Here is a 24,434-nt window from a genome sequence, read left to right on the forward strand (position 1 = left end):
CTGCACAACAGCTGGTTGTATACCTCAAGCTCCTTATTGGACAAGTAGCAGAAGGTTGAGGGCACTTTTACCCGGTTTTAGTCTGCGTGAATGAAAAGATTTGACTGGCTCTTATTCTTTTCTTCATCCTACCCTCTCGTGGGGAAAGCAGCATCCTGGGTTCTCTGCATAGCTGACCTCAAACCACTGTGGGTAAACCATGCTTCCTTGTGTTCCTAGTATTAAGACTAATACTGTTACGTTCCCATACTCTGACGTGGTGGTATTGGGAAAGTCCTAGGTTCCAAGTTTCCATCTAAAGAACTTCAGAACAACTTCCTAGGACGAGTCACACTTCTTCATACCTTCACACACAGCTTGCGTAGGCCGCAGTCCTTGCGTAGCAAGGTTGTAGCGAGGTGCAGGGACTCCTTATTTCTTGGGTGCTTACACACTCAAATAACGAGCCCCGGGCAAAGCCAAAAAGCCAGACTGGCAGGGACGTCCACCCTTCCTAATGGGTGAGTCTCCCCTATTAAATAGCATGGTTTGTATTCCAGTTACAGAACAAATGACAAATTCGTAGATAATTTGTATTTTTCCTAACTATACAAACCTTAGCTATTTAATCAAACTTGCCCGCCAGCCCTATCCCCCTTGAAGTCCTACCTCCAAGCAAAGTGAGCTCAAGCACAGGTGTGTGTGAGGGAGGGGGGGGGGGGGACTGGCCCCCGCTAACTAGCGGTGTGGTTAGTAAACCCTCGTTAGATTTTAATGGCTCGTCATTTCAGCTACGCCAAAAGTAATACCCCTATTAAATAGCTAAGGTTTGTATAGTTAGGAAAAATACAAATTATCTACGAATTTGTCATTTTACTTGGTTTCTATCACATTATAAGTATTTTGTAATGGAAGGAAGACATTTCAGTAAGTGTACAGTACATGTGCATACATATTCACTATAGTAAGCTTATTTATATGCAATAAGGTACCTTAAGAGAGAGGGGGGGGAGTTTGAGGGATGACTATATACCAAGAAAGCCTTTTGTATTTGAAGTAATGTTACTTTGAGAGAGAAGAGAGAGAGATGTACTGGACACGGTAACCTTACAACAGTAATCGAGACGCTTAAAACAACACAACACTGTTGTTCCTATCTAATATGTATAACACTCGCTGATACTGTAGTGTATATTACTGTAATATATGTACAGTACTGTCACTACAGTACAGCTTAACTGTAAAGTAAGTGTTCGCTATTTTCCTCTGGACGACTGGCACTGTTTGACTACTCACCTTACATTTAGCTTACTTGTTCCTGCACAAAGAAAAACACTGCTATTTATAGGGGTATTATTTTCGTCGAAGCTGAAAGAGAAGCCATGACAATTTTAGGGAGGGATAAGCACCCCAACCGCTGGTTAGCTAGTGGGGGTGGGGGTAGTCAACTACCCCTCTCACTCACATTCCTGGGCTGAGCACTCACTTTACTTTCTGGCTGGGTAGAGGATAGTCATACAGCCACTCTCTCCCGCAAACACTTGCCATTGATTGTATTCCTGGATAGGTATCGTTATTTGACCACCTTAATTAGTTATCGATGGGTCGACCTCGACCCGAGGTCACAAAAAAACTAAAAAAAAATTCATTTACGAAGCAATTCGCAATCTTTTACTATTAAAAAAACTTCAAAGAATATTCTATTCTTCCAAAAAAGTAAATGAAAGCTAAATCTAAAATAAATAATTATTACAAATAAATTAAGAAAATAAGTATGAAGAAAAAAAGTTTGTTCCGTAACTGACATACAAACCACGCTATTTAATAGGGGTTATTACTTTCGGCGTAGCTGAAATGACGAGCCATTAGAATTTTAACAAGGGTTTACTACCCCACCGTTAGTTAGCGGGGGGGTAGGGATGGTAGCTTGCTACCCCCCCCCCCTCACAAACACCTGTGCTTGAGCTCACTTTGCTCTCGGCTCGGGTGGTAGTCGGACGTGTCCGCTCTCACCCTCGTCTCTTTGTCAGCCATTAATGTCTTTCTACTTTTTCTCCTACAGGTTTTTGTTCGAAGTTGGCTTCTGCAAAAATGCGCAAATGTCCTGGATTACCCGACCGCCCTTGTGGTACATTTATGTCGGTGGTCGAGACGGACCCTCACACCCTTTGTCTTTACTGTAGGGGCCAACGGTGTGATAGTAGTAATAAGTGTGGTGAGTGTAGGGAGTGGTCTACCTCCCAGTGGGAGAGGTTTTCTCAGCGACGGAAGAAGTCCAGGCGGGATATTTCTCCTTTGAAGATTTCTTTGAAAGGAGAAAATCCTAGGGACTCTTCTTCCGCTGCCCAAACCTCCTCCGAAGCTCCCACTCGATCGGTTTCTTCCGAGAGACCGTTGAGGGGTAGCGTAGGCCATGGTTCTGTTTCCCGATCTCGGGGTTCGGGAGATGGCGTTGCCTCCCCTAGCGAGGCAGCTCCACCTCTTTCCCTGGGGAGGATTTAAATGTTAATGTCAATGTAACTGATTTATTCCAGCTTTGGTCTTCCTTGGGGTTCGAAGGTTTACCCTCCAAGGAAGCCTTGTTTAACATCATCTGGTTGGGTGCCACTGTCAAGCAATCGCCGACTTTGGCAGAGGTTGATCCTCTGTCTATCGTCGACTTTGTGGTGGTAGAGGTATCCGATGCGGTATCTCCTACCTCTGCAACTTCTCAATGTGCTGTAGCTGAAGGCTTAGTTTCTCCCTCAGCTCAACCTACGAGGGAGGAACTAAGTCCAACAGTCTCTCCTGCCGGTGATTCTCCCCCTCGAGGGAGTTCACTCACAGAGATTCCTCTTCGGAGGACTGCTGATGGTCAGCTTGCTGACCCAACGGCCCCCAGAGGGCGCATACGTCGTAAGGCTCGCCTTCCCCTTCGCCGGAGAGGCCTTCCGTCACCTCGTAAGGGTGTGAGGAGGCGCCTCTTCGGTTCAACATCATCGTTGCAGTCCACCGCAGAGGAGCCTCGTCATAGATCTCCGACTGTTCCTGCTACAACCCTGGACCTCTCTGCGGATCGTTCACGATCCCCTTCGGTGGAAGGTCGTCCTTACAAAGGGCAGGCCGACCTTCCACCCGTCAGACCTGCTGACCTGCCGTCGCCGTTCCTGGCTGCTGATGTGCTGTGGGCGCCAACTAAACCTGTTTTTATAAAACAGGCAATGGTCCCTTCGGGGTAACAAGGGCGTATGCGCAAATTAACGCACACGTCCCTTATGCGCCATGCAAAGCATGCGCGCCAACGTTCTCCTAACTTCATTGAGGTTTCAGAGACAGCGCGTCAGCGGTCTCCTGCTGTTGCTGATACAGCGCGCAGGCGCGCACCTGCTGCCGACGTTTCTGATAAAGCGCGTAAGCGCGCACCTGTTGCCAATGGTCCTGTTAAAGCGCACCAGCGCTCACATAAGCACCAGCGCGCCATGTGCGCCAATGTTCTCCTGCGCGCCAGCGCTCACCAACGCACCACTGCGCCAACGATCTCCTGCGCGCCCACGATCTTCGGATCTAGGTGCAGTAAGGAAGTTTAGGGTAGTTTAAAACTTCCCCTACTTGCCAGCGCTCGCCAACGCGCCATCTGCCTTCACCTGCGCGTCACCTACATGCACCCACGAGGATGCGCGCCCACTCCCATCTCCCACAGCAGTGATGCATCGCCAGCCTGATGTGTGCCCACAAGAAGCACGCCAACGTACGCAGGGGGAGATATATCTCCTGCGCGTGCCCAACGACATCTAGAGTGCACTATCCCTCGCCCACACGGACTCTTCATCTTGATTCTGCATGCGAGCGCGCAATCTTCTTCCTGGGCACCCTCTGATGTCTCCTGTGCACACTCCTACACGCCATCGCGCGCACCCTCGCAATCACCCTTGCGCGCGCTAACAGTCTCCCGCGCGCAACCCCAGGTATTCCCCATCACACGATCATCAATATCCTCCTACGCGCGAGGCTGCAGGACAACGAGTGGCAAGGTCGCCACTGCCACACTCCCCCCCCCCCCCCGCAAGCGTAGAATAGCGCGCTCGCCGGTAGGGGGGTAGGTTCCAGAAGGTGCAGAGACATTTCTTCTTTGTCTTCTTCTTTTCAGGAGAACCCCCTATGGAAACTACTCCCAGGGATCGTTCGATCGCTGTCCCTCCAGAGGGAGTGTCTGACAGCGCAGCCATCAGGCAGCAGCCTTGGTTTGGGGCATTGATCAGAGTGGTCATGCAGGCTTTTAAGCCTGTTCTCTCTGAGCTGGGCCACAAATCCTTGGCGGCGTCTACTCCCCTGAAGAGAAAAAAAGGAGTTTCGGACGCGGTGACTTCTCCGAGGACTAAGCTGTTTCCTCGTAAGCCTTCGAGGCAGGCCCCCTCCCCCCCAGACTTCTTCCCCCTCCCCTCGGATGAGGATTTCTCGTCCTCAGGGGAGTCACATGAGGTGATGCGTTCCCCCATCGCACCAATGAGGGAAACCCCACCTCACGCTGGAAAGTCTTCTCAGGTAGGGGCGGAGAAGAGCCTACCTCCGTCGTTGTTGGAGTCCTGCATCCCTCCCAGGAGGGAGTCGAAGGACTCCAAGACAGTACCGAAGTCCTTCGTCAAGACTTAGAATGGAGCCAGCCAGTCACTCGGAGAACGTCTGCGAGTCTCCCCAAGAAGAGCCTTTGGGGACAGGAGACTTCGCTGCTAGTCCTTCAGGAGGAGAGGTACAGGAGTCAGAACATGCATTTCGGCAGGTTCTGACCCTTATGAGGACTCTCAATGGGTTTGCCGACCCAGAGATTCCTCCTCGAGAGGGCAAAGACACGGTCTTGGACCGAGTGTTTGGGACTCAAAAACCCTCTAAGGCCAGTGCAGATTTGCCCTGGTCTCAAGGGGTTAAGAGTGCCAGGGACAAGATTGCAGTCCAGCTCTCTGAGCTAGCCTCCTCCAGCCGATCCAGTGCCGGCAACAAGCTTCTCCCACCTCCTCGTGTACAGCAGAGGAGGTACTTCGAGATCTTAGAGGAGTCTTGTTTAGCTCTTCCTCTTCATTCATTGGAAGAGCTTACCAGGGGAGTCCCTCTTGAAAGACTCTCCAACCGGCAGGTCTCATTCTCGGCGACTGAGATCCTTAATCAGGAGAAGGTTGCGAAGTGTGCCATGCAGGCCACTTCGTGGCTGGATATCTGGTTAGGGACCTTAGGTATCCTGATACGTTTGCAGGATTTATCCAAAGAACGTACCAGGAAAGCTATGGAGACCTTTTTACTCTCAGGCACTCGCACGATCGAGTTTCTGGCCCTCCAAGTGTCGAACTTGTGGGCAAACACCATCCTGAAACGTTGGGATGCGGTGTCTGAGAGGTTCCATCAAAAGGTCCCTAGCACCGAGATAAGCAGGCTCAGACATTCTTCCGTGATGGGAACGAACCTGTTTCAGCCTAAGGACATGGAGCATGCCGCTGAGAGGTGGAGGAAGTCCCACCAAGACTCCGTCCTACATAGGGCTTTGACATCCAAGCCCTATAAACCTCTAGCACCCCAGCAGCCCCATCCTACCAAGACCACGAAACCGACAACGGCAGCGAAGACAGTGGTGTAAAGGCAAGAAGCCCTCCAGGGGAGGGAAGATTCCTAGAGGGAGCAGCCGAGGCCGCAAACGCTAGGATTGGCAATCCCCCTGCATGTCCACCAGTGGGGGATGCCTTCAAAGTTGTGCAGACAGCAACTCGGGGCCGATTCCTGGACGATTTCCGTAATCAGTCAGGGATCTTGCTTCCCGTTCACAACATCTCTACCTCCCCTGACGACGAATCCAGTGTCATTGAGCTCCCTTGCCATGGGATCAGCAAGGGGGCAGGCCCTTCGGGCAGAAGTCCAGACCATGTTGAAGAAGGGCGCTCTCCAGGAGGTCCTCGGCGGGTCCCCAGGCTTCTTCAGTCGACTCTTTCTTGTAAAGAAGGCGTCTGGAGGCTGGAGACCAGTCATCGACCTCTCGGCTCTAAACAAGTTTGTCAAACAAACTCCGTTCAGCATGGAGACCGCAGACACGGTCAGACTTGCAGTGAGACCTCAAGATTTTATGTGTACACTGGATCTGAAGGACGCGTACTTCCAGATCCCAATCCATCCGTCTTCAAGGAAGTACTTGAGATTCAGCCTAGACAAGGAATACCAGTTCAAGGTGCTGTGTTTCAGTCTCTCCACAGCACCACAGGTTTTCACCAATGTTCACCCTAATATCGTCATGGGCACACAGGATCGGCATCCGTCTCCGTTATCTGGATGACTGGCTGATCCTAGCAGACTCGGAGTCATCCCTTCTTCGACACCGAGACAAACCTCTGGGACTTTGCCAGGATCTGGGGATCATGGTAAATCTCGAGAAGTCCTCTCTGCTTCCCACTCAAAGACTGGTATACCTAGGCATGATTATAGACACCAATCTCCACAAAACCTTCCCATCAGACCACAGGTTGCAAGCCCTTTTCTCAGACGAGAACATCCAGCCCAATCGTGGTTACGTCTCCTCGGTCACCTCTCATCTTTGGCTTGTCTAGTTCCCAACGGTCGCCTCAGGATGAGATCCCTCCAGTGGCGACTCAAGTCTCGGTGGAGTCAAGGTTACGATTCCCCGGAGGTCATGATCCCTATGGAACCTGCGGAACAGACGGACCTCCAGTGGTGGGTGACAGACGAGAACCTACGAAGAGGAGTGGACCTTCTCGTCCTCCCCCCAGATTTGATGCTGTTTATAGACACCTCAAAGAAAGGGTGCGGGGCCCATGTTCTACACCACATGACCTCAGGCATGTAGTCAGAATCAGAAAAGTGCCTCCATATAAATCTGCTATAGAAGAAGGCCGTTTTCTTGGCCCTTCAGCAGTTCCAACAATACCTAGCGGGTTACTCTGTGGTGGTGATGTGCGACAACACCACAGTAGTGGCTTACATCAACAAGCAAGGAGGTACCTTTTCGAAGCAGCTATCCCATCTTGCAGTAGAGATACTGATGTGGATCGAAGTCCATTCGATTCCACTATCGGCACGCTTCATTCCAGGCAAAAGGAATGTGCTCGCCGACAATCTGAGCAGAGCGTCTCAGATAGTGAGTACCGAGTGGTCTTTGGATCATCTAGTAGCCAACAAAGTCCTGACTTTGTGGGGTTCCCCGACTGTGGATCTGTTCGCGACAGCATTGAACTTCAAGCTTCCACTATACTGCTCCCCAGTCCCGGAATCCCAAGGCGCTCTGGCAAGATGCCTTCCAACAACGGTGGGACAACATCAACGTGTACGCCTTTCCCCCGTTCTGTCTGAGGAGGAGGGTGCTCAATAAGACCAGAATATCGGTCAATCTTTCAATGACCCTCATAGCTCCGCTATGGCATCACGCGGAATGGTTTCCGGACCTTCTGCAACTCCTAACGGAACTTCCGAGAGAACTCCCTCCACGACATGATCTACTCAAACAACCACATGCCAACATCTTCCACAAAGCCGTAGCTTCGCTACGACTTCACGCCTGGAAGACTATCCAGTATCTCCTCGCTGAGAGAGTATTTTTGCAACGAGTTGCGATTAGGATGTCTGGACACCTGCGAAAGTCATCCGCATCTGTCTACCAGGCAAAGTGGAAAGTCTTCTGTGGTTGGTGTCGTGAAGGGGTATCTCTCCACTCGATGCCACTATTCCAACAATAGTGGAGTTCCTCGTGTATTTGCGGGAAGAAATGCGCCTTTCAGTCTCGGCAGTGAAAGGCTATCGTTCAGCCTTAAGTCTAGCCTTCAGGCTCAAAGGAATGGACATTTCTTCCTCGCTGGAACTTTCCCTACTCATACGAAGTTATGAACTTACCTGCCCTCATTTGGAAGTGAGACCTCCTCCATGGAACATGGTTCGAGTTCTCAGGTCTCTTAAGAGACCTCCCTATGAACCATTATGCCAGGCTTCAGATCGCCACCTAACTTGGAAGACGGTGTTCCTACTAGCTTTGGCTTCGGCCAAGCGAGTCAGTGAACTTCATGGTCTCTCATATAACATCGTCCATTCAAGGAGATGGCGGGTGGTAACGTTCAAATTTGTCCCTGAGTTTATTGCTAAGACTCAGAATCCGGGGGTGCTGGATCCTCGGTTCGACTCCTTCCAGATTTCGAGTCTTTGTTCTGTAACAGATGACCCAGACCATCTTCTACTGTGTCCAGTAAGGAGTCTGAGGTCATATCTCAAAAGAACAGCTGCAGTCCGTCCTCAGGTGCAGGCATTGTTTGTTAGCACTGGGAGGACTAAGAGGACGGTCACCAAGAACACCATCTCGGCATGGATTCGAAGGGTGATCCATCAGTCCCTGAATCCAGACCCTCCTCCTTCACGACACCCTAGAGCACATTATGTCAGGGGCGTAGCTACGTCCCTTGCCTTCAAGAAGAATTTCTCCGTGACACAGGTTCTTTAGGCTGGGGTGTGGAAGCGTCAGATGACCTTCACAGCCCACTACCTGCAAGACGTGACCCACAGGAGGCTCAATACGTTTTCTATCGGCCCTGTGGTGGCTGCACAACAGCTGGTTTAGAAGCTCAGGCTCCTTAGAGGAGAAGTAGCAGAAGATTGGGGGCATTGTTACCCAGTCCTAGTCTGCATGAAGGAAAAGGTTTGTCTGGCCCTTATTCTTTTCTTCATCTTCCCCTCTCTTGGGGAAAGCAGCATGCTGGGTTTTCTGCACAGCTGACCTCAAACCACTGCAGGTAAACCATGTTCCCTTGTGTTCCTAGTATTAAGCTAATACTGTCATGTCCCCGTACCCTGACGAGGTGGTATTGGGAGAGTCCTAGCCTAAAGTTTCCATCTAAAGGACTACAGGTCAACTTCCTAGGACGAGTTACACTTTATTATACCTTCACACACAGCTTGCGTAGGCCGCAGTCCTTGCGTTGCAAGGTTCTAGCGAGGTGCAGGGACTCCTTATTATTGAGCGCTAACACACACAAATAATGAGTCCCCGGGCAAAGCCAAAAGCCAGTACTGGCCGGGACTTTCCACCCTTCCTAATGGGTGAGTCACCCCTATTAAATAGCGTGGTTTGTATGTCAGTTACGGAACAAATGACAAATTCGTTGATAATTTTTATTTTTGCTATCTATACAAACCTTAGCTATTTAATCAGACTTGCCCGCCAGCCCTATCCCCCTTGAAGTCCTACCTTCAAGCAAAGTGAGCTCAAGCACAGGTGTGTGTGAGGGGGGCGGGGGGTAGCAAGCTACCCGCCCTACCCCCCCGCTAACTAGCGGTGTGGGTAATAAATCCTCGTTAAAATTTTAATGGCTCGTCATTTCAGCTACGCCGAAAGTAATAACCCTATTGAATAGCTAAGGTTTGTATAGTTAGGTTTAAGTACAAATTATCTACGAATTTGTCATATTTGCAAAAAAATTCACCCAAAATCTGAATATGGAAATAAGCTAAAACTATTCTACAATAATTGAGCCCCATTTGCTGAGATCCGGGGCGGAGGGATTAACCATAAGGGAAAGTTTCCTGAGATGAGAATAATTTGTATGTTTTTTGGGGTAAAAAATCTATCCTCTTTTCAACATTTTTCTGTAGTAGGTAAATGACATATTTAGTGACTGAAATTTCTACCTGTAAGGCATAACAAACTGGAAACTGGACGTATTTATCTCAGGTCCTGTGGTGACTGCACAAAACATGGTCAATAACACCTCAGCTCCCTGGTAGGACAAGTAGCAGTTAATTGAGGGCAGATGTTACCAACGAGTAAGTCTGGGATGAATGTAAGAGTGACTGGCCACTTAGTATTTCACCCTCCCCTCTGTTGGGGCTCAGCATCCGAGGAACTCAGCAAGCTGAACTCCTCTGACTGCAGGTGGGTACCATGTCCTTTGTGTTATCTGATAAATATGTAAATACTGTACTTGATATATGCCCAGTCTCCAAGTGAGGTGGAGTTGGGTAATGTCTAGGTTAAGTGAAGAGCATAGCTGCAATTTTATGCTTACCTGGTGAATTCTCATTGCTAAATCCTATGCTAGCAATAATTGCCCAGGCTGTCATCTTCTAAGAATCACGAAGTGTAGGGTGCCCTGTAGACAGCTTATGTGTAGCACAGATAGTTACCACTGCTACCCCCCTCTGCTATCTAGCAGTGGGTAGTTACACCTCACAAAAGCTTTAACGGCATGTTTCAGTTATTGCCAAAATAATACTCCTACGTAAAGAGCTCCAAGATTGTATAGTTAGGAAAAATACAAATTATTCCAAACTTGTCATATTTATCCCTTGTTATATGGTACTGTAAACTTACCTATTGATTTCTTATTGCTAACAGTTATCCCTGTTGATCATAAAGGGTGGGTTGTTAACAGTACAGGTAGAGTTTCAGAAAGTCCAAATACACATTAAATAGATTATTATGGTGTCCGCACTTCGTGGAAATTCAAGTATCACGGCCGGTCTTGGAACTTCTCTACTGCGATAAACGTGGGGTCACTGCTTTCCCTTCCCACGTTTTTTTTCTCTTGGCGGTAGCACATTATCTTCTCTGGTGTTAAGATAGTTTGAGGCCTGTGCTGACAGCTTTGGGTTTTACCCAGGCTCTTTCATTGTCAAGCGAATCGTTGCCTGGCGACTCCTAATGTCGCTTGGCAACAGCTCCTCAGGAGTTTGGTGGGAGATGTTCTCAGCAGGTAGACCTATAGGCTCCCCCAAACCCCCCATCCTTACCTCACAAGGATGGTGAGGTTGCAGCAACCAATAGAACTAACAGGTTTGAGTGGGACTGGAACTTCAGTCTTGCATTCACCAGTCAGGGACATGGCCACTGTAACCTTAGTGTTGGCGACCTTTGCTTTCGTTAGGCATAACTACAGGTTGCTTAACACTGTGAGGTTTGATCAGTCTCAGCGCTCACTTCTTGCTCATGAGTCACCATCTACCTATCCACTCTCTTTCTGACTAAGTGTGTTCTGCCACCCTGGTTTGTGTGAAGTTTCCCCTTTCATCTAACACTTCCAACAAGATGGTTAGTATCTCTCTGGTAGACGGAGTTGCCAACTAGGCCTTTTCCTCCTCTTATGTCATTTTTAGGAGTGTTTCGGCATTTGATAGTGTTTCCCGGTCGTCACCTTAGAAGAATCAGTTACAAGGTTGTCCTGGTGATTGTTACGATTCTAATTATGTTTGTGTACTCCCCCGTTTTTGCCTTCTGGCCAAAGGAGTTATGTGGGGCCTTCCCATCAAGACGTTTAGGATTCCTTTATTTGATTTCCTTTCTCGGTTGGGGCCTTTGCTGCGACGAAGGACTTCTTTTGATGTCAGACCGAGATTGGCTCTTGAGTGGTCGTCTTCGGTCTCCCATTGATTTATGATGAAGATTTTCGTTTTTTCCTATGAGCCAAATTTTCAGTCGGAGTCTCTTTCAGTCTTTTGTCCTCCTCATGCTCTTTGCAAGATTTCATTTTGCTTTAGTAGTTTTAATTAGTATTTTTGTTCTTTATGTCTCTTGCCTCTGGGTCTCATTTTTGTGTGAGGAAAAGGTAGTTGGCAGGAAGCAGTCTTCTTTGTTGGTTACAGGAGTCTCATTTGTTCACCTTCAGCCGCTCTCTGGCACTTCTCTGAAGGTGTTGTCTGGTGACCTCCCTTTAGCAATGAATAGTTTATTTTGTCTTGGCTCTTTTCACCTGGTAGTTGGTACGATTCTATAGGCTGGCACTTTTTATTGTTACTGACATTCAATTCTCCTTTGGTTTTTCTGTTTGCAGTCCGGTTTGTTTCAGGTAAGAATTGTGGAGGTTCAGTATTTTCTCGCTTAAATTAGCCTTTGTTGTTACCTCCTGCTCTAGAAAGGGGAAAGTCTTCCAGTTCCCTCCTCCTTGACAGTGGGGATAACTGGGCATGATTAATTATCCGAAGGTGATGTTTATCAATATGGAATTTTCATTCTAAAATTGATATTATTAAATACTTATCTGGATAATTTAGCTAGTCCCACCCACTTCTGGTAATATGCAGATAATGAAAGAACAGTTTGGACTCTTGTTCCAGCAGTAAGTGTTACCAACAGCAGTTCAGAATATGAGGTATCAGGGAAGAGGTATCAGGGCTGCCAATGTGGCAGTCTACTCTTTGTCGTCTTTGCATTGGTCACACTCGGTTGACACACGAGTGGCAGCAAAATGGCCAATACCAACCATATTGTGACAACTGTTTGGTACCCTTAACAGTGAGGCATTTGTTGACCTAATGCCCTAATTATAGCAACATTAATAGTGGCATTTTTAGATTTATTTCAGAAGTAGGTCTTCTGAAAGCTATCTAACTTTTATAATGATCAGAGAACACGACGGTTGTAGAATACCCGGACAAACCAAGGTATTCTTTGCGCAGCTGCTTTATCATCTGGCCGCAAGAATATGAAGTTGGATGGAAGACAACTTGAATGCCTTTTCAGAGCAGCCAAGAAAAGTTTTCTTCTTCAATTAGCCATCAAAAGTCCTGACCCGGGAGTTGGAATGCAGATGAGATGTCAGTCTAGGATGTCTCATACCTGGAAGTTTACGCAGGACTGTTAGCCAGTACAGGATAGTTGGGCATCCTTGCTAGAGGCCATCCAATATCCATTTTCCCCCATTTGTATGATGAGGAGACTCATTTTTAAGATAAGGGCATCGAGAGATTGGTTGATGACCCTGATAGCTCAGCAGTGGTAGCAAGAATAATAGTACCCAGAATGTCTACTCCTGCCTGCAGACATCGACAGAGCTTCTGACTCTTTTCTCAACGTTCCCATGCAATCTCTCACCGAGATTCCCCACAATCAGTTGTGTTCCTACGACTTTTCACCTGAAGGATATTCAATATCTTCCCTTTTAGAGAGATATTTCATGAGCAGTAGCGAAAAGGATAGCTGGATACCTTCATAGGTTGTCTATCGCTGCATACCGGGCGAAGTGATATATCCTCAAAAGATCGATGTAGAAAGAGGCCTCGCTCTGCTTGATATCACTTTTCCTAGGATAACAGAGTTCTTTCTATATCTCCCGGAGGAAAGACCCAGCTCTGTTTCAGCCATGATAAACTACTGCATGGCCTTGAGCCTCGTTTTTAGAATGAACAGAGTTTTCACTTTCTTCTCAATGGAATTGTTCCCTCATACAGTCGAGCTTACTGGTCCCCAGTCGGAAGTTAGACTACCTCCTCAGAGCGTAGTTCTTGTACCACGCTCTTGGAAAGGAACACTTTCTTAACACCTGTCATTCTTCAGATCATGACTTGACTCTTAAGTCAGCTCTTCCTTCTCGCTTGGGCCTCCGCTAAGAGAGTTAGCAAGGGACATGGTATCTTCCTCAACATGGGGGACAAGTTACACTCGCCTGCATCCATGAGTATATTGCCACGACTCAGTGTTTCTCTGAAGGGGGATTCTCTGTCATCTGGCTGATAACCCCTTTTCAATGGTTCTAGATGAATAAGGCATGATCTCAGAAGAACAACCAGATCTCGCCTGCGTATCAGAAACATGTCTGTAAGCTCAGGCAGGGTCAAGAGGATAATACTTAAAAGATGATTTAAACAGGGATTTACTAGGTCACCGTCCGTGCTTGGTACCCTGACTCTCTTCATGACGAATGCAGACCCAGAGCACCCTACATTAGGGGCATAAGCACACCCCTAACATTCAAATGGGACTTCTCTGTGGTACAGGTCATTCAGGCAGGTCTCTGGCACAGCCACAACACCTTTACAACCTGTTACCTACAAGATATAACCCATAGGAACCTGTTTATCTTTCCCCTAGGTCCTGTGTTGGCAGCACAACAAGTGATTTAAGCTACCTCAGTTCCCTTTGGGTACATTATCTGGGGGACTCTACAAGCTGGCGTACCTCCAACTGCAGGTAATACCCATTTCCCTTGTGTAGCCTGAAATATATTACAGTATATATTTGTTATGTCCCCGTTCATCCTGTGAGGGGGGAGTCAGGAAATACCCAGGGTAAGCAAGAGGATTGCTTTCACTCCAATATTCCGGCTCATTTAGCTCTCCAGCTCATCAGACCGAGAGACTGCGAGGTGTCAAAGGTACCCCTCTCACGCTTGCACGAGCTCAGAGTCATACTCCAGGTCAATTATCCAGCCAGTTGGATTCTGGACTTCCACCCACCTAAGGCTGAGTCTCCGTAGTGAAGAGCACACAGTTTGTATTTGTGTAGCAACAAATGACAAATTTGAAAGTAATTTATATTTTTCAGAACCAGACAAACTTGATCTCTCTATACTTGTCCCCCTAGAAAGTATTCCCTGCAATAAAAAGTGAATCAATATACTAGGTGAGTGCGGTAACTGGTTTACTTTTCACTAACTAGCGTCGGGTTCTTTACCTCATGTGAAAATTCTATAGTTAGTTTCTAGCTATGCCGAAACAATATATCTCTAGTAAAGTTTGCTGAAGGTAATCATCTACTCCCTAGTTGGCAATTTGGTTTTCGTAAAGGCCTTGGAGCATGTGATGCCCTTCTTACAATCTCCAATGCTGTACAGAAATCCCTTGATTGTGGTCAGGAAGTTCGTAGGATTGGCCTTGATTTTAGTGCTGCCTTTGACCGTGTTAATCATGAGGCCCTTGTTTTCAAACTCAAACAGTTGGGAGTGGGTGGGTCGTTTCTTAGCATTATTATTGAATTTCTAAGTATTAGATCTCAAAGAGTTGTTGTTGATGGGCACCATAGTGAGTATAGGAATGTGATATCCGGTGTTACACAGGGTAGTGTTCTTGGCCCATTACTTTTCATACTATAGACACATAACATGTGGTTTGGCCTAGAAAACAAGCTTATTGCATATGCAGATGATGCTACTCTCTTTGCATCAATTCCATCCCCTGAATGTAGATCGTGGGTTGGTGAATCCCTTAATAGAAATTTACTTTTGAGAAACACATTAGGTTTGTGTCTTCTTCAATTGCACAAAAAAATTGGCTTATTGAGAAAGTCTTACAAGATTTTTGGTGATCAATCTATTCTGAAGAAGTATTTTAATTCTTTCAATCTACCTTGTTTTGAGTATTGTTCTCCTGTCTGGTGTTCAACTGCTGATTCTCATCTTAATTTGTTAGACAGAAACTTAAGGTCTATTAAATTTCTTACTCCTGATCTAGATGTTAATCTTTGGCACCGTCGTTCAATTAGTTCATTTTGCATGTTGCATAAGATTTTTCATAACTCTGACCATCCTTTACATTAAAATCTATCCTGTTCGTAATACTAGGCAGCCAGTTAATTGTAATAGCCAGGCCTTCTCCATCATGAGGCTCAATACTACACAGTATTCTAGAAGATTTATTCCAGCTGTTACCAAGTTGTGGAATGATCTTCCTAATCGGATAGTTGAATCAGTAGAGCTTCTAAAGTTCAAAGTTGGAGCAAATGTTTTTATGTTGACCAGGCTGACATGAGTCTTTTTATAATTTATATATGACATATCTGTTTTTGACGTTGTTAATAGTTTATATATGACATATCTATTTTGACGTTGTTACTGCTTTTGGAATGATTTTTTGTTAATCTGTTCTCATCATTTATTTATTTCCTTATTTCCTTTCCTCACTGGGCTATTTTCCCCTATTGGAGCCCTTGGGCTTATAGCATCTTGCTTTTCCAACCAGGGTTGTAGCTTGGCTAGTAATAATTATAATAATAAATAATATCTTCATTATTTGTTGAAATAATTGGCTGAAACTTCTGGAGAAGATGTACGACATGTTTCTGTATACAGTGAACCCTCGTTTATCGCGGTAGATAGGTTCCAGACGCGGGCGCGATAGGTGAAAATCCGCGAAGTAGTGACAGCATATTTACCTATTTATTTAACATGTATATTCGGACTTTTAAAACCTTCCCTTGTACGTAGTACTGTTAACAAACCACCCTTTAATGTACAGAACACTTAATGCATGTACTACAGCACCCTAAACTAAAACAGGCACAAATATTAAAGGCGATTTTATATCATGTGTTTCCTAAACACCTAAAAAGCACGATAAAAAATGGCAACCAATGTTTTGTTTACGTTCATCTCTGATCATAATGAAGAAACAAACTCATTTAGTGTACACATATATGTATAGGTTAGTTTTTGCATCGATTATATTGATTATACAGTACTGTATGTTGATTTTTTTATTACCAATGTTTTAGTTTACGTATTTTTCTTAGGACTTCCAAATGAAATGTTTTTCTTTATGACGCCGCCTGAAACGACGGCGTGTACGCTCAGTAAACAACCACGCTCAGAACAAACAAGGCATTTAACGCGCATGATGATAGTGATAAATAATGATACAGTACATACAGTATTTACAGTAAAAGCATTTACAAAATATGTTACCTTACAAATATAAATTATACAGTACTTGTACGTATCAAAGCAGGAAAACAATTTGAGAGAGAGAGAGAGAGAGAGAGAGAGAGAGAGAGAGAGAGAGAGAGAGAGAGAGAGAGAGAGAGAGAGAGAGAGAGAGAGAGAGAGAGAGATTGTTTTACGTACGAATGTAAATTTTAAACAAAAAGAATATGATAGGTTATAACATGTAGACTTTTAAAACCTTCCCTTTAACTTAATGCATACAGTACGTACATTACTAAACTATAAAACAGGTTAAAGTAAAAAATAAAGATTGTTACTGTACTCACCACGAAAGAAGTTCAAGAAAAACTTGAATGACGATGGCGATGAATTTGCTGCACAGTAGAAATGATGATGAAGCTGATGATGTGTTCTACTGTGCAGTCAATGATAGTATTTTACGTCTCTTCAGACGGAGGTGTCTTTTCCTGGGACACCTCTTCAACTTCTTCAATTTCTTCCGAAGGCGTACTAGCAGGAGGAACTGGCTCTTTTTTGCGAGGCTGGAAGAACATTGTGATCGGAAGTTGTTGCCGCTGCTTCTTTTTTCGATCCAAGAGCATCCTGTAGGGAGTCATGATGTCATCGACCTTATTTGAGAATTGCATCGAGCGAACCATATCCTCGTCCCACTCTTGTAACATTTCTTTCGCCTCCTTGATATGGTTGCAGAACTTGGCAAGCCGTTCTAATGTTAAGCCCGTTTCTTCGACATTTTCTTGGGTCTCTTCCTGGGTATCACTCTCTTTCTCACTTGCCGATTTCGTCAGGTCTTCGAGGTCTGCGTCAGTTAGGGGCTGGGAATGGCAGTCCAACAACTCATCGACGTCTTCAGTCGTCATGTCGCCAAACCCGTCACCTCCAATTATGGCAGCCAACTGCACAGATTTCCATATTGCAGAGTGTTGGATTTCCGACGGAGTAAATCCCTTGTCGTTGTAAACAATATCGGGCCACAGCTTCTTCCAGCTCGCATTCACGGTTGCAGGTTTCATCTCTTGAAGTGCCTTTTGAATATTCTGCAGGCACGTGGCTATGGTGTACTGCCGCCAGTACGCCTTCAAGTTGAAATCTTCATCCTCGTCATCTTGGGCAGCATCCACACACGCAGCGAGGTCCGCCAAGGTATTCTTCGTGTAGAGGGCCTTGAACGCCCTGATAACCCCCTGGTCCATCGGTTGAATTAATGACGTGGTGTTGGGTGGCAGGAACTCAACCTGAACGCCCTCACGCGACAGGTCAGTTGCGTGTCCACCAGCGTTATCCATAAGGAGAAGGATCTTAAATGGCAAGCCCTTCTCTAAGAGATATTCATGGACTTGCGGGATGAAACACTGGTGGAACCAGTTGGAGGTCAGCATCTTCGTAATCCATGCTTTTTGATTATGCATCCAGTACACGGGAAGGAGATTCTTATTTTTATTTTTCAAAGCGCGAGGATTTTTCGACTTATAAATAAGCCCCGGCTTTAACAAAAATCCAGCAGCATTGCCACACATCACGAGGGTAACGCGATCCTTGAATGCCTTAAAGCCAGAGGCTTTGGCTTCCTCTTTGAACAGGAAAGTTCGCGACGGCATTCTCTTCCAAAACAAGCCGGTTTCATCCATATTAAACACTTGTTCCGGCTTGTATCCACCTTCAGCGATAATGTTCTTGAAAGTCTGGTTCACGTAAGTTTCAGCAGCGGCAGTGTCAGCGGAAGCAGACTCCCCATGCAGGGAAACGCTTTTCAGGGCGAAGTGTTTCTGAAACTTCGCGAACCATCCTTTGCTTGCGGAAAAACGTTTCTGAGGCTGGGAATGAGTGGATGTCCCTGGTTGAGGATCATCTGCATCATCATCATCTTCAGCATGGTTGCCGTCGTCGTCTTTAGGTTCCTTTGCAGCAAAATTCTCATATAAGCTCAAAGCCTTTGTTTGGATGGTGTTCGTATCCAACGCTATGTTCTTCTTCCGGCAGTCGGCAATCCACACAGCTAAAGCACCTTCCATGCGTACGATCGTTTTATTACGCGTTGTAACGACTCGCTTCGCTGATCTGCTAAAGGTGATTGCAGCAGTCTTTCTAATGTTCGCCTCGTCCTTCTTGATGTAGCGAACGGTGGATTCGTTGATGCCAAAATGGCGGCCGGCGGCCGCGTAACTTCTACCATCTTTTAACATGTCGAGAAGCGTAACCTTCTCAGCTATTGTCATCATCCTTCGGTGGCGTTTAGGCTCACTACCAGCCTTACTAGAAGCAGAACGCTTGGGAGGCATTGTAACAGAAAGTTCAACAAAAAGTTCAACTTAAAACAGTCGCACACAGCACAGATTAAACTTCACAAACTTAAGAACGTCTACTCAGCAATACGCGGAAAGAGAAAGTGAACGATCCAGCCCCGCGAGAACTTTGATGCTGCGGGTAGAAGATGCGGGCAAAACACCAATCACAGGCTAGATAACAAAACTTGAGTTTTGATTCGTCATCTATCAGCGCTTGAACCAATCACAACCCGTCTTACAGTACTATGGTGCGTTGGTTACTCATAGAAGATGCCCCCGCGCATACTGAACGTACGTAGATTAAGTACAATACCGTAATAATAATAAATAATGATAATAATACTGTACAGTAATAATAATAATAATAATGATTAATAATAATAACAATAATAATTTTATTAACAACAACAACAATAATAATAATAATAACAATAATAATAAAGATTTACGTACGCTATTTTACGCCTCTCTCTCTCTCTCTCTCTCTCTCTCTCTCTCTCTCTCTCTCTCTCTCTCTCTCTCTCTCTCTCTCTCGTACGCTTACAGTATTCGAAATGTGATTTTTGCAACAAAGAATATTATTGGATGCAGTACTGTACTACGTACGTATACATACAAAAGATTCATGGAAAAGAAGCACATCCATTACAGTACACACCATTCTAATATGGTATGACTGCATCTGATTTGCGTTTCATGTTCGATTTAATTTTACTACGTACTGAATTATCGTATGATCACATTCTCTTTTCGTGTTTTATTTCTTTCTGTGCTGAATTATATATCATATGTAATGCAATGAACAATCAGTAAGAGCAGATATTACTAATTACAGTATTAATGGAATTACAGGTAACAAAATATCGTATTTGGTTGTCTTCAGATTTCGCGGTATTTTCGAATTTTCCGGAAAATCCGCGATATGTATATATATATGGGTTATGGGAAAACCCCGCGAAGTGGTGAATCCGCGATTGTCGAACCGCGAAGTAGCGAGGGTTCACTGTACATCGAAACTATAAAACAATTTTCGTTTTTTTTCTGTTATGTTAAACACCATAGCGGACGGTCTCCTTAATAGACCGTAAGTTCCTGTCCAACAAATCAAGATGAGAATTAGCAGCTAAAGACAAGACAGAAGAACAATACTTAAGGAGGTAGAATGAAAGAATTAAAACACTTCTTCAAAATAGTTGATCACCAAATATCTTGAAAGACTTTCTCAATAAGCCAATTTTTTGTGCAATTGAAAAAGACACCCAGTGTGTTTCTCAAAAGTAAATTTGCTGTTGAGAATCACACCTAATTTTTCAAAAGAGCCATACAAAGTTAAAGAAACATCATTAATGCTGAGATCCAGATGTTGAGGAGCCACTGTACTTGACCTACTTACAATCATACTTGAGTTTTGTTTGGATTCAATTCCATACCACATAATTTGCACCATGTACTAATTTTAGCTACTTTACTTTTACTTTGATGGCTGCTTTTCTGGTCCCATACAGCAGGGGAACCCCGCTCTCTACAAGACCCCCCCAGATGCTGAAGCCTTGATGAGGATGGGGGGCTTAGGGACTAGCAGTTGGGCTCTAATGAACAATGGGAACTACTTCCCCACTGGACCTCGGTGCCCAACTGTTGATCCAACTAAATTAGTCAGCACTTTCTCTCCGTTCCTTTGATTACTTCTTATTTTCTCCCATCTCTTCCTCTTGGGCATGAACTTGTTGACGACTTTAGCTTGTACGACTTAGGTTTTGACTGCTGCTTTGGATTTGGCGCAGGGTGGGATGGATGTCATGCCATCTCAACTTGTACAAATTTAGACGCCATCACCCTCTGGCAGACCCCATTGGGTGCAGACTAAGTCTGTTAAGAGTCGGGCTCCAATGATCCGGTTTTAAGTCACCCATATTTGCGGGTAATGGGTGACGCTAGGCATTGGAGTCGTCGGTGGGAGGGGCTAACTACCCCCACTGACCAGTGTACGCCCACCTTAAGAGAGGCAGCCCCTCTCTAATAGAGGACTGGTCCCCGCTGAAGCCTCTTCTCGTGTTGGGCCACATGGGATAGGAGGACTGAAATCCTCTGATAAGAGGTGGATAACCCGGCTTGCTTCTACTCCTAAAACTAACCCCTCTGTTGACGACCCGGAAACTCTAAAGGACCATGCTACTTATGTTCAAAAACAAAGTAATTTGGGTGACATGGAGAATTTGCGAATCCTTCACATCACTCAGATCCCCATTGAAACCAATTACGATGTTCTATATAAATTATTTCAATGTTATGGTCACATCAGGGAAATTAGGATGAGGCTTGAAGGTGACAAATGGGATTCATGGATATCATTTGATAACCATGATGAAGCATTCAAAGCTATCAATGATATCATAAATATTAAAATCAGTAATTTGAATTTCAAGGGTGCTCTTTGCGATCGGGTACCCAAGAATCTGGATGTATATAGGCCTGCAGATTGGATTGATAAAAGTATAGAGGTAGTTGTACCTTCCCAGAGAAAGCCAAAACCATCAAAGTGGCTTATTGCTCAATCAAAAGGGAGTACTGGAAATTATTTCAAAATATGTAAATTTCTTCAAAAGAAAGTAGGTACTATCGCACCAGGAGATATATCTCGGTTTGGAAAGAACAGTTTCCTAATAAGTGCCAAATCAGAAACTCAATCGGTTATACTTTCCAATTTAAATACAGATAACGAAGACATAAAGCTGGATGTGAAACCCCATCTAAACTTCAGTTATGGAAGGGGAGTAGTTTTTAATAGAGACTTATATGAATTCACAGAAGAGGAGATATTGGCCATGTGTCCTTTAACTGTGTGGAAAGTGCATAAAGTCCCTGGAACGTCAATGATTATCCTGACTTTCCAGGATGCTGATGTGCCTTTCCACATTTACATACAGAATGAACGAATTAAAGTGCGAACTTTTAAGCAGAAGCCGCTGCAATGTTTTAATTGCTATAGATATGGGCATCCATCTAAAGTATGTAAGAATGATAAAATGTGTAGTACATGCTCTAATGTTTACCATGGAGACTGTACACTAGAGGCCAATTGTATAAACTGCAATTTGAATCACAAATCTACGGATAGGAACTGCCAGCAATATAAATTAGAAGAGGCTGCTCTCAATAAATCCAGTATTGAACACATAAGTGTGGGGCATGCAAAGAGACTATTGAGTAAATCAGCAAGTTATGCAAAAGTATTGAAATCTGGAGAAAAAATGAGGCAGGAGACATCCAGCCCACCTAATACTGCCTCTATTCCCCAGAAAAGAAATTTGCCATCTTCTGATAGAATTCTAGAGGATAAGGCAAGAATATCACGTAAGACCTTTCTCACCTCTAGTAAACCTTTGTCCCCCACTACAAAGGATAATTCTAACCTCTCTCAGGCTATATCTTTGCCTGATTTGATGGAGGTTCCACATGAAACAGAATTATCAGGTGCGCCTGTAGTGGGGAAAGCATCAAAACCTAATAAATCACCACCTGTCAATAGGAAAAGAGAGAGACCTCCATCTCTCTCACCCCCATCCATTAAAAACACAAAAGTTATGTCATCAAATAGATATGATGTTTTGCCTGTTGATATTTCAGATCAACAGGAAAACTTCTTGAATCAATCAAAAATTAAAGTTGAGGTCCACCATCCCCCACAAGAAATAGGTAACAACAACACTGAAAAGGCTAATATAAAACCTAATTTATCAAGACCCAAACTTAAGAAGCCTACAGAAAATATTGTCAAATCAAAAACTGTCAATGGGAAGACCTCATCAAAGATGTCTTCCAGAAAATAATACATAGTTTTTTCATCCATTTTGCAATGGAATTGTCAGGGTTTGAGGGCCAAATATGAAGAACTTAAGCTCTTAATTCACGAGCATTCCCCCATAATTGTATGTCTTCAGGAGAGCAAGCTTGATGCTAATACCCCTTGTCCTCGCGAATATATTAGTTATAGGACACCTTATGATCACGGAGTAGGGAGCCATGGCGGAAGTCTCATGTACATTCGTCGAGATGTTCCCCAAATACCTATATCTATACGTACAACCCTGCAGGCAGTTGTTGTACAAATTGATATAGGGAGAAAATATACAATATGCTCTCTGTACTTACCTCCAAATGATAATATTTTATATGATGATTTAGCAGAGGTCATTCAACAACTCCCTCAACCTTTTCTCTTACTGGGAGATATGAATGGTAGACATCCTTTATGGGGTGATGTTTTGGCCAACACAAGGGGCAATATTATCTCATCAATTGTGGAGAATGAGGATGTGGGACTCCTTAATACAGGAGAGCCCACACACTTCCATGTTCAGACAGGTACTTTGTCATGCATTGACCTTTCAATTGCAAGCTCTAACTGCCTTCTTGATTTTGATTGGAGGACATTAGACGATTGGCATACTAGTGATCATGCACCAATCATTATAAACACCAACAAGGATCCGCCTTTGCAAAGATTGCCACGTTGGAATCTAGACAAGGCAGACTGGGTTAAATTTTGTGAGCTAAGTGAAATCGAAGGGAGAGCAGAACAGTTTGAAAGTGTTGATGATGCCATAGACCTACTGAATGGAACTCTTCATACAGCAGGAGTCAATTCAATTCCCAAAACAACAGGGTTATTCAAACGACGACCAGTCCCGTGGTGGTCTTCAGAACTAACTGCACTCCACAGAGCCACAAGAAGATCTCTAACACGATTGCGTAGACGCAGAACTGATGAGAATTTAATTATGTACAAGAAATGTAGAGCACAGTTCCGTCGTGCCATGAAAGAAGCAAGGCGCCAGTCATGGATGTCTTTTGTTTCCTCCATTAACAGTAGAACACCACCATCTTCTGTGTGGAGGAAAGTAAAAAAGATAGCTGGCAAATTCACCCCCAACCCACCACCAGTGTTGAGGGTGAATGGCCAGTATGTAACTGAAGCAAATGAAGTTAGCAATGCCCTGGCTAATCATTTTTCAAATGTATCTAGCAAGTGTGAAGGAGCCCCTGGTCACCAGTATAGGAGCACTGAAGAAAAGAAAATTTTAAATTTTGCAACAAGAAGGGAAGAGTCGTATAATTCTCCTTTCACTGAAAGAGAATTTGATTCCGCACTTGCTCATTGCAACGATACAGCCCCTGGAGCCGATGGAATTCCATATGCAATGATTAAACATGTACATTTTAATACAAAGCTATTTATTTTAAGTATTATTAATAGAATATGGCATGATCATAGTTACCCAAGTGTTTGGGAACTAGCCATTATTTTAGCTTTTTTAAAACCCGGTAAAGACAAGTTTTTAGCAGCAAACTATCGTCCTATTGCATTGACATCTTGTTTATGTAAAATCATGGAGAAGATGGTCAATGCAAGGCTGATATGGTACCTTGAAAAAAAAGGTATTTTATCACCAATTCAATGTGGATTCCGAAAAATGCACTCAACTACTGATGTGTTGATACGACTTGAGTCTTCTATTTGTGAAGCCTTTGCTTCCAAACAGCACCATGTTACAGTATTTTTTGACCTTGAAAAGGCATATGATACCACATGGAGATATGGTATTCTTAAAACCATTCATGAATTGGGATTGAGAGGAGAGCTGCCACTATTTATTCAGGCATTTCTTTCACGTAGAGTTTTTCAAGTGAGAGTGGGGGAAACTCTATCAGAGAGTAAGTGCCAGGAAGAAGGAGTTCCTCAGGGTAGTGTGCTGAGTGTAACCCTTTT

At 44.7% G+C, this 24,434-nt stretch overlaps 1 protein-coding gene across 2 annotated transcripts in view; it reads left to right on the forward strand.

Moving 5' to 3' along the window:
- The window catches only part of LOC137637446 (zinc finger protein OZF-like), a 96,031-nt gene that overhangs the window by 64,248 nt on the left and 7,349 nt on the right, over nucleotides 1–24,434 (forward strand). Inside the window, exon 2 of one of the 2 annotated variants that reach the window (XM_068369640.1) lies at nucleotides 9,662–9,862. The exons of the other annotated variant lie outside the window; for it this stretch is intronic. The gene's annotated coding sequence lies outside the window, so the exon portion shown is untranslated. The remainder of the gene's footprint in view (nucleotides 1–9,661; nucleotides 9,863–24,434) is intronic. 2 annotated transcript variants of the gene reach the window in all.

The sequence above is a fragment of the Palaemon carinicauda genome, unplaced genomic scaffold (assembly GCF_036898095.1).
Source record: "Palaemon carinicauda isolate YSFRI2023 unplaced genomic scaffold, ASM3689809v2 scaffold75, whole genome shotgun sequence".
NCBI classification, from domain to species: Eukaryota; Metazoa; Arthropoda; class Malacostraca; order Decapoda; family Palaemonidae; genus Palaemon; species Palaemon carinicauda.